The sequence below is a fragment of the Felis catus genome, chromosome D3 (assembly GCF_018350175.1).
Source record: "Felis catus isolate Fca126 chromosome D3, F.catus_Fca126_mat1.0, whole genome shotgun sequence".
Classification (NCBI taxonomy): domain Eukaryota; kingdom Metazoa; phylum Chordata; class Mammalia; order Carnivora; family Felidae; genus Felis; species Felis catus.
This window is the reverse complement of record NC_058379.1, coordinates 3,696,272-3,708,967: the sequence shown is the minus strand read 5'-3', so window position 1 is coordinate 3,708,967 and position 12,696 is coordinate 3,696,272. Positions and strand designations below refer to the sequence as shown.

The 12,696-nt window shown below is 44.8% G+C and overlaps 1 long non-coding RNA gene across 24 annotated transcripts in view; it reads left to right on the top strand.

Moving 5' to 3' along the window:
* The window catches only part of LOC123381121, a 69,079-nt gene that overhangs the window by 22,473 nt on the left and 33,910 nt on the right, over positions 1–12,696 (top strand). The gene's annotated exons all lie outside the window — the stretch shown is intronic.

Genomic DNA, 12,696 nt, shown 5'->3' with positions numbered 1-12,696 from the left:
GGGTTTTGATTTTAGCTATTCTGATGGGTAGTCTTTTCATTTCCTTGATGAGTGATGAGAGATGAGAATTTCTTCACATGTCTGTTGCCCATCTTGAAGTAATTAGAAAAGTGTCTATTCATGTCTTCCCATTATTTAATTGGATTACTCATTTTTGCAATGTCCTATAATTTTATGTTTGGGTAGTCTTTGTTAGATGTTAGATGTCTTTTGCAGACCTCTTCTCCCATTATTTAGGTTACCTTCTAATCTTTTGATTTCTCTGCTGTGCAGAAGCTTTTGTCTTGATGTAGTCCTAACAGTTTATTTTGTCTCCTTATGTCAAGAGACTTATCTAGAAAGTAGTTGCTGTGGCCAAGGTCGAAGGGGTTGCTGCCTGTGTTCTAGGATTTTGGTGGTTTTTCTGTCTCACATTTAGGTCTTTAATCCTTCTTGGGGTGTGTGTGCGTGCGTGTGTGTGTAATAAGTGGTCCAGTTTCATTCATTTGCATACTGGCCAGTTTTCCCAGTACCATTTCTTTGTCAAAGAGATCTTTTTTCCCATTGGATATTCTTTCATCATTTGTTGAAGATTAATTGACCATATAGTTGTGGGTTTATTTCTGCATCTTCTGTTTTGTTGATACACATGTCTATTTCTGTGCCAGTACCTTACTGTTTTGATCACTACAGCTTACGGTAATGTAACTTGAAGTCCAAAATCATGATGCCTCCAGACTTTTTTTTTTTTTGGTCAGGTTGCTTTGGCTATTAAGCGTCCTTTGTGTTTCCATAAAAAGTTTAGGATTGTTCTAGCTTGAGAAAATGCTGTTGGCATTTTGATGAAAATTGCATTAAATCTGTAGGTTGCTTTGGGGTGTATGGACATCTTAATATATTCCCAACCTATGAGCATGAAACGTCTTTCCATTTCTGTGTCGTCTTCAATGTCTTTCATCAGTGTTGCATAGTTTTCAGACCACATATCTTTCACCTCTTCGGTTGGGTTTAGCCCTAGATATTTTCTTGTTCTTGGAGTAGTTGTAAATGGGATTGATTCCTTAATTTCACTTTCAGCCACTTTATAGAAATGCACGTTTTCGGCACAGTGATTTTTGTATCCTCTGACTTCACTAAGCTGATCAGTTCCGGCAGCTCTTTGGTTGAGTCTTTAGGGTTTTCTATGTAGAGTATCCTGTCCTCTGCGAATAGTACAAGTTTGACTGCTTCCTTGTTGGCCTCCGTGACTTCTATCTTTGTGTTGCCTAACTGCGGTGGCTAGGACTTCCACTACTGTGTTGAATCAAAGTGGTAAAAGGGGACATCCCTCTTGTGCTCCTGCATCAAAGGAAAAGCTGTTTTCCCCCATTTAAAACATTGGCCATGTGTTTTTCGTATAAGGCCTTTATTATGTTGAGGCATGTTCCCTCTAAACCCACTTTGTTGAAGGTTTTTATCATGAATGGATGTTGTACTTTGTTAAATGCTTTTTCTGCGTCTATTGAAATGATCATGTGGTTTTTGCCTGTCTCTTACTGATGTGATGTATCCTGTTTTGGCAACCTGGGAATAAATCCCACCTGATCACCGTGAATGTTTTTTTTTTTTTTTTTTAATGGATGGTTGAATTTGGTTTGCTCGTATTGAGAATTTCTGCATTCTATTCATCAGGGATTATTGGCCTATAGCTCTCATTATTAGTGGTGTCTTTGTTTTTTGGTACTAGGATAATGCTGGCGCCTAGAATGAATTTGGAGGTTTTTCTTCCTTTTCTATTTTTTGGAAGAGTTTGAGAACGATGAGTATTAACTCATTAAATACTTGATAAAACTCTGTGACGCCATCTGGTCCTGGACTTTTATTTGGGAAGTTTTTTTTTTTCTAATTGCTAATTCAATTTCATTGCTGGTAAGTGTACTGCTCAAATTTTCTATCCAATTGAATTTTGGTAGGTTATATGTTTCAAGAAATTTATCCATTTCTTCTAGGCTGTCCAATTTGTTGGTGTATAAGTTATATTATCCTATTTCTGTGATGTTGGTTCTTTATCACTTCTCATTTTAGTCCTTTTTTAATGAGTCTTGCTAGATGTTTATCACTTCTGTTTTTTTTTTCAAAGAACCAGCTCCTGGTTTCATTAATATGTTCTATTTTTTGTTTTGATATCCTTTATTTCTGTTCTAATCTTTATTCCTTTTGCTGGCTTTCAGCTTCATTCTTTTTCTAGCTCCTCTAAGTGTAATTTTAGGTGGGGTTTTCTTTTGTTTTTCGTTTTGTTTGGATTTTTTTCTTCTTGAGGTAGAGCTGTATTGCTATATACATCCCTCTTAGGACCACTTGTGCTGTGTCCCAAAGATTTTGGACTTTTTCATTTTCATTTTTTCATGTTTTTAAATTTCTTGGATTTCCAGGTTGACTCATTCATTGTTTAGTAGCATGTTGTTTCACTTCCGTGTTTGTGATCTTTTCAGATTTTTTTTCTTGTGGTTGACTTCTAGTTTCATTGCCTTATATTCAGAAAAGGTACAATGGTAGGACTTCAGTCTTTTGTATTTGTTTATGCCTGTTTTGTGACCTAACATAATGGGTTCTAGAGAACGTCCCATGTATACTTGAAAAGAATGTGTGTTCTTCTGCTTTAGGATGAGATGTTCTGAAGAGATCTGTTAAATCATCTGGTCCAGTGTTTTATTAAAAGCCAATGTTTTTCTTGTTTTTCTTGACCATTAGATCTGTCCGCTGATGTAAGTTGTGTTAAAGTCCATTAATATTGTACTATCAATTACTTCCTTTATGTTATCAATTGTCTTATATATTTGCATGTTACCATGTTGGGTGCATAGATATTCACAATTGTTCTATCTTCTTGGGTTGTCTCCTTTAATAAACTTTTTCTTGTTACAGGCTTTGTTTTAAAGTCTGTTTTCTGATCTAAGTATTGCTACTCTGGCTTCGTTTTGACATCCCTTTGCATAATATTTCTCCACTCCTTCACTTTCAATATACAAGTGTCTTTAACCTATGAGTCTCTGGTGGGCAGCATATTGACGACTTTTTTTTTTTAAACCCATTATGACATCTATGTCTTCTGATGGGTATGTTTAGTCCATTTACATTCCAGGTAATCTGTATTGCCATTTTATTTTGTGGTTGTTTCTGGAGATTTTCTCTGGTCTTTTATGATTTGCTGATATTCTTTAGTGGTATATTTGAATTTCTATTTGCATGTTTTTCAAATGTGGTTGCCACTAGGTTTATATACTGCCTCTTCCTATAAATAGCAGCCTATATTAAGTTGATGGTCATTCAAGTTTGAACTCATTCTTTTCTCATGTTTTGGGTACATGTTATATTTTATATCCTGTTTTGAGTTATTTGATTTTCATAGAACCATTCATTTTTACTGCTTTTGTGTCCCTTTATACTGTCACTTTTGGTATGTCTATTCTCCTCAGAGTCCTCTTTAATATTTCTTGCAGGGCTGGTTTAGTGGTTATGAACTCCTTTATTTTTGAGAAACTTGATCTCCTTCTATTCTGAATGACTGGATATCTAGCCTTCCTGGGCAGAGTGTTCTTGGTGCAGACTTTTTCCCTTCACTTTGAATATATATTATGCCACTCCCTTCTGGTCTGCCAAGTTTCTGTTGAGAAATCTTCAGCTAGCCTTATTGGTTTTCCCTTAGAAGTTAATGATGACTCCTGTCTTGCTGGTTTTAACTTTTTCATCACTAGATTTTGCAAATCTAATTAGATGTATTGGTTGGCCTGTTCTAGTTGATTTTTGATGGGAATTCTCTGTGCCTCCTGGATCTAGATGTCTGTTTCCTTTCCCATTGAGGGAACTTTGCAACTATTCTTTCCTCAAACTTTCTGCCTGCATTTTTCTCTGCTCCTTCTGGGACTCTTATAATATGAATGTTACTATGTTTGGTGGAGTCACTTAGTTCCCTAAGTCTATTCTGACGTTAATTCTTTCTTGTTCAGCTTCATTGCTTTCCATTACTTTGTCTTCTAGGTCACTACTAATTCATTCCTGTTTCTTCCAGCCTAATATTGAATCAAGTAGGTTTCCAATCTCATTTCACTCTTCATTTCTGATTCTTTTAAAAGTCTTCAAACTTGGTGGTAAGGGTCTCACTGAGTCTTCTGTTCTCAAACCTAGTTGAGTATACTTCCACTTCAAATTCTCCATCAGGAGGCGCCTGGGTGGCTCAGTTGAGTGTCCAACTTCGTCTCAGGTCATGATCTTGTGGCTCGTGAGTTTGAGCCCCGTGTCAGACTCTGCTGACAGCTCAGAGCCTGGAGTCCCCTTCGGATTCTGCATCTCCCTCACTCTCTGTGCCACCTCTGCTTGTGCTCTTTCAAAAATGAATAAATGTAAATATCTTAAATTCTCCATCAGGCATGTTACTTCTATCTGTCTTGCTTTAGGTACTTGGCTGTGGCCTTCTCTTGTTCATTTGGGATAAATTCCTCTGTCTTGTTTTGTCTAAGTCTCTGCCGCCACCTCTTTTTAGAAAAGTCAGTTATGTTTCCTGTTCCTGAAAGTAATGACCTTCTGAAGACGAGTTCATGTAATGCCCAAGGCCTCACGATTCAGGGAGCATCCCTGGTGTCTGCTACGTGCACTCTGCTGTTGTGTTGCTGCTGCTCTATCCTTCAGGCCAGTTGCCTGCAGAGGCTTTATGCTGTGAGCAGTACTTTGTCCCTGGCCTGAATGTGGTGAGTTTTAGCTAGGTGTGCTCTGGTCTGCTTGTGAAATGGGTCCTGCCAACCCCTCCATTGAAACGAGGCCATGCAAATGTCTCTGTCCAGAAGATGTGATGTGAGCAGGGGTTTGTTGTGGTCTTCTAGGGGAGAGAAAGGGCAGTTTCTTCAGGGGGCACGAGGGAGAGGGATTGTGTAAGCAAGTCAGGCTGCTTGTGTGGGTGCTGTGCTGCTTCCTGCAGGGGGCACTGTATGTATTCTGAGGGGTGGGGGAGGGAAATGATGCCAGCCAGCTCCTTTGTTCCCAGAGAACTGTCTCTCTGAACTCTGCCTCTCAGGTACACCCTGAACAAATAATCTCCCCTGCCCTGTGTGTCCCAGGCACTCTTCGGATCGGTTTCCATACTATCTGCTCCCAGGTTGTTTGCCTGCCTTTTCTACAGAAGCAGAGCAGTGTTCTCTAGGCTCTATCCCAGCCAAGCCTGCTGACCTATGAAACCCCAAGCTTGAAGCCCTGCTAGTTGCAAAAACTCTTGAAATCCCTCCCATCTCATTTTCTGAACCAGTGTCTTTAGGGAGATCTTCTCCTTGTGTGTCCCCCTGTGTGCTTCCCTCCCTCCCTCTCTTGTGTGCTCTCTTCCTCCTCCTCTTCTCTGTGACCATGGCTCCCTCTGCTTCACAATTGTCACCATCCCTTTCTCCCCTAAACCATTCTATATGCTTCCCACCTTTTTGGTTGTAGCCTCTTCTCTCCCTCTATTTGTAGAGTTTATTCTGTCAATCTTCAAGTAAATTTCTGGGGGTACTGAAGATGATTTGATCATTATTATCTAGTTGGGATTGTGAAGCAAGAGCCTAGGTTCCACCTACTCTGCTGCCATCTTTCTGCTCATGGTCTTTTCTTTCATCACTTTGTCACTCAGAAGGGAAGAGTCAGGAATGGGAAGCTGGCCATCGTGTGCTGGCTGGTCTGCATGGCCTTCCTAGACACGGGTTTACATTTTCAGGAAATCTGCAAGCCAGTGAGGCCTTTGGTAGCTTGAAATGTGCCATCTTGGGAGTATTTACACCATGAAATGGGCATGCCACTGGAAAGGAATACTCTGACTTCTGGATTTCCAGGCCAGCTCTCAGGATGATGGACAGGAGTCTTTCACAGAAAATGCTGTAGAACATCTCCTAGGTGAAGGAAAGGACAATCTAGAGCTTAGGTGCTAGTGGGTCCCTGAGAAAGGACACCTCATTGTTCACACAGTGAGGGACACAAATCCAACTCACAGGAATGGGCAGATCTGAGAAGGAAGTTGTGTGTGTCTTTCCCTGGATATAAAGCACTGCAGGTGTAGGACCCCAGGGTAGAAATGGCTGTGTGGTATTAGGTGGGTGAGGCAGATCTCCAGGCCCCAGGGTGGCTGGGGGAAGTGGAACAGTTAGCCAGCCTCATACCCACAGGCAAATACAAGTGTTACCAGGGTGATCACACTGAGGAGGGCGAATTTATCAGGGAGCTAATTGCACAGCCTGGTGTGGAGTGTCAGGGAATCCCAGGGACTGAGCAGGAATCCAGGCAGGTGACTGTAGATCTGCCCTTCTCCTGTAGCCCAGAGGGTCAAGGGCAGGTAGAGGCTATCAGCTGGTGGGGTGGGGTTGGGGGGAAAGGTCCCCTTGAGAGGAGCAGTGAGCTCTGGAGGACCATGGCCAGACAAGGGGCCTTTGCAGAGAAAGCCAGAGGAAGAACAATCCAGAACACCCTCTCCTTTCCTCCCTCCTCCAGCCAAGGCTTCTTATTGACCAAAGCTAACAAAGTCATGGAGCCTGTTTCTGAAATCTCATTGGTGCATGACACACAGCAGGTAGAGAAAGATGGGGGGGTGCTTTTGTTTGTAATTACAAAAGGTACTCTTTTAAAAATCAAGGTCTCTGCAAACTGAGTATTATGCCTATTGTACTCCATTTTCTTCTACCTTCTGTTCAGTCCACGTTAGTGAGTGCTTAAAAGACTTTGTGAAAGTAATAGTAAAGATAGTAATGCACTGTACCCCAAACAGTGATATCTAGGAAAAACAGGAAGTTTAGTATGGAGTCTTTTTTCTTGACCTACTGAAATAATTCAAAATTCAATTAACCTTCATTTTAACTGTTATCCATCTCCTAGGCCTAGAATACAGCAACTATCAATGAATGGAACATGATACTTTAAGCTGAATTGTACATTCTTTATATAAAAGACCCTGGCTTTTTTCCAAAACAGTTTACTCAGCCATCAAAACGAATGAAATTTTGCCAATTGAAATGACGTGGGTGGAGCTAGAATGTATTCTAAGCAAAATAAGTCAAATACCATATGATTTCACTCGTGCAATTTAAGAAACAAATGAACATACGGGAAGGGGGTGGGGAGAAAAAAGTGGGGAAACAAACCACAAGAGACTCTTAAAGACACACAACATAGTTGATGGAGCTGGGGGGATGGGCTAACTGGATGCTGGGTACTAAAGAGGGTACCTGCTGTGAGGAGCCCCGGGTATTGTACATAAGTGATGAATCACTGAATTCTACTGAAACCAATATTGTACTGTTAACTAGGATTTTTAAAAAAATTTCCAAAAGAATGCATTGAGGGAAAAGTTTGAATTTTATCAAAGACAACTTTCTCCTAATTTGTCTCTGATCTTCAAATATCAGTTTCCCACGGCCACGGTGGTATGTGGGCAATAGCCTGAATTCCAGGGAACTAAGTGACAGATGGACCAGTTACTGAGCAGGCGGGGCCTTTCAGGAAAAGAATGGGAACAACACAGACCAGGGCTGTAAAGAGAACCTTCTGTGACCAAGGAAATGGTCCCTGTCCACGCTCTCCAATATGGCGGCCACCAGCCCCATGTGGGCTTTGGAAACCAGGAATTGAGTTTAAATGTATCAAATCTTAGTAGCCGTGGGTGGCTAGTGGCTGTGGAATGAGCACAGACTTAGAGCAACCTGCCAGCCCTGATGTCCCTGGACCGGAGCCCCCCAAGTTCTACCTCGGCAGAGCCTCTGGGCCAGGCGACGGCCACATGGCCAAGATTGTACACCTACTTCCTGAAGCTCCCACAGGTCTGAGAAAGCAGGGCAGACCCCAAAATAGCCATGCCTGACAGGAGACCCATTGTGCAGTCTGGCAAATGCTTTGCATATGTGGGTTTCTATAATTGTTTAACCTCATGATGTGGGTGCCACTATCCCCAAATCACAGGCAAGGAAACAGTCTTGGGGGAAGCCTCTTGCCCAAGACCACCTGAATTTTGAGACAGGATGGAGGCTCAGAACAGAAACCGGGATTCTAGAAGCATAGATCTGTGCTGGGGCTGCCTGAGCGGGTGCCTGTGGTTCCTCCTGGCCCTGTGAGGACTGTGGTTCCTCCTTTCTGTGGGGGGTGTTCCAACCCCAAAGGTACCATGGGGTTTAGTCCCCTCCATCGGGTGGCCGGCAGTCTTGCTGGTGTGGCAGATGGGCTCACAGTGAGGCGGGCTTAGGCCTGAAGCAAAGTGATGACCCTCAAGGGACCTCAGGTGACCAGGGAAAGGCTGGTAGCAGCCCCTTGAGGTCGGCTCCCCTGGTGGTGCCTAGAGGAAATGCAGGTTGTTCCAGCCTCTAAGGGAATTTCTGGGGGGTGGGGGTGGGGGGGGAGTAGAAAGGTGCACGCCCTCAATGGGGGTCCAGGCCCCTTACAGTGCACTGTGGACTGGCTGGGCCATCCTGGAAAAAGAGCATCTCTGAGCCTCCATTTGCCCCTTGAGAGGGGCGGTAGAAGTTCTTTTATGGGCGATCGTGAGGGTTAAAAGATCATCTTGGGGAACAACATGGAAAAGCTAAGGAAACCAGGCAGCATACCATCTCTGGAGTCTTACACTTCCAAGCTGGTTGTGGCACCACGGCTCGGCTGCACCCCCAATGCTGTTGCTCGATTCTCGTGAGGTCATGTCCTCCCTCTGCTTGCATTCTGTGTTGCCGGGGGACAGGGGTGGGCTGCACCGTGGACCCTGCCTGGGCTGTGGGATCCAGGCTTTCTCTGGTCACTATGCACCTGAACCCTCAGGGACTAGGGGGTGAATCGTGCGGAAACTCGACCAGGCGACCTTGCAGCTGAGGGAACGTTGGGACCTTCCTGTATCCTGTTTCCCTGAGACAGACGGTGGAGTCGTGATGCAATCTGGCTGGGCTTTGGGTCCCAAAGGGGTGGGATCGCTGCCTGGTCTGGGTGGACGTAAATACCAAAGGTAGCATGAAGGGGGAGATTCAAAGAAAGAGGCTCTGATCTCAGGCTTGAGTCTCTTGCTGGAAAGGGTGGAGCATCGTGATGGAGCACAGCTGTGGCCTGAGTCATCATCTCTGATCCTTCTTGAGCTGTGACAGTCACTGTGGGGTGGCGTTGAGCTCAAATTCCCATGGCAGGAGTCTCCTGGGACTCCCCCATAATCGCCCCTCATCAGTCGGAGTTTCGGGTATGTCTCTAGCGTGTTGAATGAGTCAAAAGTTGGATCAATATGTTTTCAAGGAGGTGGAAAGATGGGTGTCTGAGCAGCCTCAGGTCTGGAGGCGGGAAGAGTGTGAATCCATTGGCCGTGGTAGGTTTCGCTCGGCTGTTAACAGTGTCCTCTCAACAGCAAGGATCCCTCTCAAGTAAACCGTGTGTTTTGGAAGAATTCTGATCCCAGGCTGCTTCTGCAAGGTCTTCAACGTCTCTGCTCCCAAAGGGAAAGTAACGAAAATACTGGTTTTCTTGTTTTGTGGTTTAAATGATCATGGCTGCCCTGAGACTGAGGATTAAGTAAAACTGATTCAAGTTCTTATTTTAATCAATCCAACTCAACATTGTGGGTTAGGCCAGCAAACCCTAACGAACTCTTGTGCGATGGTATTTGCATATGTGTTCTCCACCCTTTGTGAGCGTGCACACCACATATAACTTTGTACATACACAGAATAAGTTTACCCGAAGTTACAAACCATATGAAGTTTTCAAGTGCAATATGGCTCCTTTTTTAATTATATAGGCTAAACCTAGAACCCTCCTTTTCAAAAATAGGTCTATGCCTCAAAGTAAGTTGCCATAAGAGATGCCCCAAACCAATCTTGAAATATTCCAAAGAGTTTTTAACCAACAGACTGAGGAGTTCTTGCAAAAACCTCAAAATTAGAAATATTTTAGTTAAAACGTTAGGAACGGGTGAGGCTTGGTGTCAGTTGAGCATGATGAAAAATCCAGCATTGTGATCATGTACAACATGTTCAGATTTGCTCTGTGACATTTCCCCTCTACGGGTGAACATAGCAATGCAGACAGATGTGGATTTGTATCCTACGTAGACACGATCGCTCAACACCCACATCTAATGAGCCCAGTGCTCTGTGTGGACAGTAAGTCACTTGAGTCTTGAGTGGAAGTTCCCATCCACACATTCTGTATTTCTTGTCTGTTGGGTGTTGTCCCAACAGGTTGCTGGTGAAGCCACTGGTTGTTTCTTCCCTCTTCTGTGGGAGTCTGTATAGTCAAATGGCTCAAGGGGGTTCTAGTATTTCTCTAACACCCCAATCACCTCTCAGATGTGCTGTAAACATTTCTATCAATACACCAAGAATTGTTTCACTGAGGTCAGAAAGATCATCTTTGTGTTTGGAAGGTGTGGGTTCAAGACCACTTGTTTTCCAGCCGTGTGATCCTGCACGTTTCACATGAACTCTGATTTTTCTCATCAGCAAAGAGGAGAAAGAGAACCTTAGCCAGATTCGGGGCCCAATGGCCACACACCTGCAAGGCCTTGGTCCGGTGGCCGAGTCCCATGTTCAGGGCTCAGGCTCCATGACCACGTCCGTGAGAACCAGGCACACGGTGACACAAAGGGGGTAGGACAGTGAAATTCCTCTCTCCTACCAAGCAGGGGCAGGAGTTGCAGAGGCACTGTGATGTCCCCCGGGGACCTAGTTCTTCTGTCTGGTGGCTATGTGTCCTCACTGTCCTAGGTGAAGATGACCCAGTTCAGTACAAGACCTATAAAGGGTTCACATCCCATGGACCTGAAACCTGAGGACCTGATTATCTTGCCTGCACATCTAGCTGCAAGGGGACTGGAGGAGGTCGACTTCATTCTGTGGAGCTACGAGTCCAGAGCGGGAAGGAGAAGGAAATGGAGTCACTAATTACAGTAGAAACATGTGGGGCACAGGGATTCCTACGAAGGTCCCTTCATTCTTTCATTTTTGCTCGTTTACATCCAAGTCAGTGTAGAGTACAATGACTTCAGGAGCAGAATCCAGGGATTCACCCCCTACATGTGACACCCAGTGCTGTCCCAAGTGTCTTCCCTAATGCCCCTCACCCGTTTAGCCCATCCCCCCACCCACAATGCCTCCAGCCCCCCTCTGTTCATATTTAAGAGTCTCTTCAGTTCTGTTCCCCTCCCTGTTTATATTTTTGCTTCCCTTCCCTCGTGTTCATCCGTTTTGTATCTGATTCCACACATAAGTGAAGTCCTATGGTGTTTTTCTCTGATTTTGCCTCACGTAATACCCTCCAGTTCTGTCCATGTAGTTGCAAATGGCACGATTTCATTCTTTTTGATTGCCGTGTAATACTCCAGTGTATATATGTGCCACATCTTCTTTATCCACTCATCCATCGATGGACAGTTGGGCTCTTTCCATACTTTGGCTGTTGCTAATAGTGCTCCTATAGACATGGGGGTGTGGTGTCCCTTTGAAAGAGCACCCCTGTATCCTGTGGATAAATGCCTAGTAGTGCAATTGCTGGGTCGTGGGGAGTTTTTAATTTTTCGAGAAGCCTCTACCATTCTCCAGAGCGGCTGCCCCAGTGTGCATTCCCACCAGCCCAAGCCTCCTTTATTCCCCAGCATCTTGCTCCACCCACAAAAAGGCAAGTTGATCCAATAATCCTATAAGAGGCCCTTGCAGGTCCCAGGACTGGATGTGCATATAGGGACTTGATTGCTCTTCTCTCTAAAACGTAACTACAGATTCTCCCCAAACACTTAAGACATCCTTGTGGCCTTAATTTTGGGGAGAATGGAGACCAGGAAGCTTGATAGCAGGTGATACGTGAAATTGGTCTTGACCCCGAGTGAGCACTCTGTTGGTCACAGGCGCCTACCAGCTGTTGCCACAAACCCTGAGCCTTTCCCAGGGGGTTGTGGAGACACGAGCTTAGCACTGCTTTGGAGCAGCTGTTGGACATCTTCAGCTCCCGTATTGGTTAGTTGGGTGCATTTCTCCCACTCTCCTGCCAGCATTGAGACCCTGGGTACATTTGAGATCCTGGGGAGCTCTGAGATGTGCTTTACCAGCGTTATCTTCACTCTGTTCTGGAATCAGCCCCGAGTCTGAGCAGGTGCTGGGAGTGCTGGAGAGGTCCCTGAGAGCCTGCCTCACCCAGGTCAGCCAGCATGCAGGTGACGGCTGGGAGCAGCCCCCAGCTATCAGACCCCCCACACTGCACTGGGGACTTGAGACGTGACATTTGTATGTCAGAGAAAGCACACACAGTCCTCAAACCTGAACTCATTCAGGAGAATGAGTATTGCGGAAAAAGGACCTGACTGCCAGTGACCTGAGACCTGGACCCCGTCTCTTCTCCCATGATCCACGTGAGCTATGACCGTGTGAGCGTGGGAGGTGCCTCAGAACAGGGCCTGGTCCAGATCCTAACTGCCTCGCAAAGTGACATTGGGTTTAAGGGCTCTCAAGACTGTTATGAATGCGAGGACCAGCCCAGCAATGACTAGTCCCAGCCACCACCACCAAAGGGACAAAGGAGGTGGCTTCCCCCCCCCCAATGCCTTTGAGGCTCTCTGGCCAGAGGGGGAAGGTGTGGATAAACTTTCTGACAAACCATTTGATTTCTGAAAGAATCCCCTGGCCGTCTGGTTTATTCCTTCCTGTAGACAATTAAGGTGAGTGAACCGTGGTGATTCTGATATGTATTTCCAGCTGTGTGTGAGGCACCACATTAAAA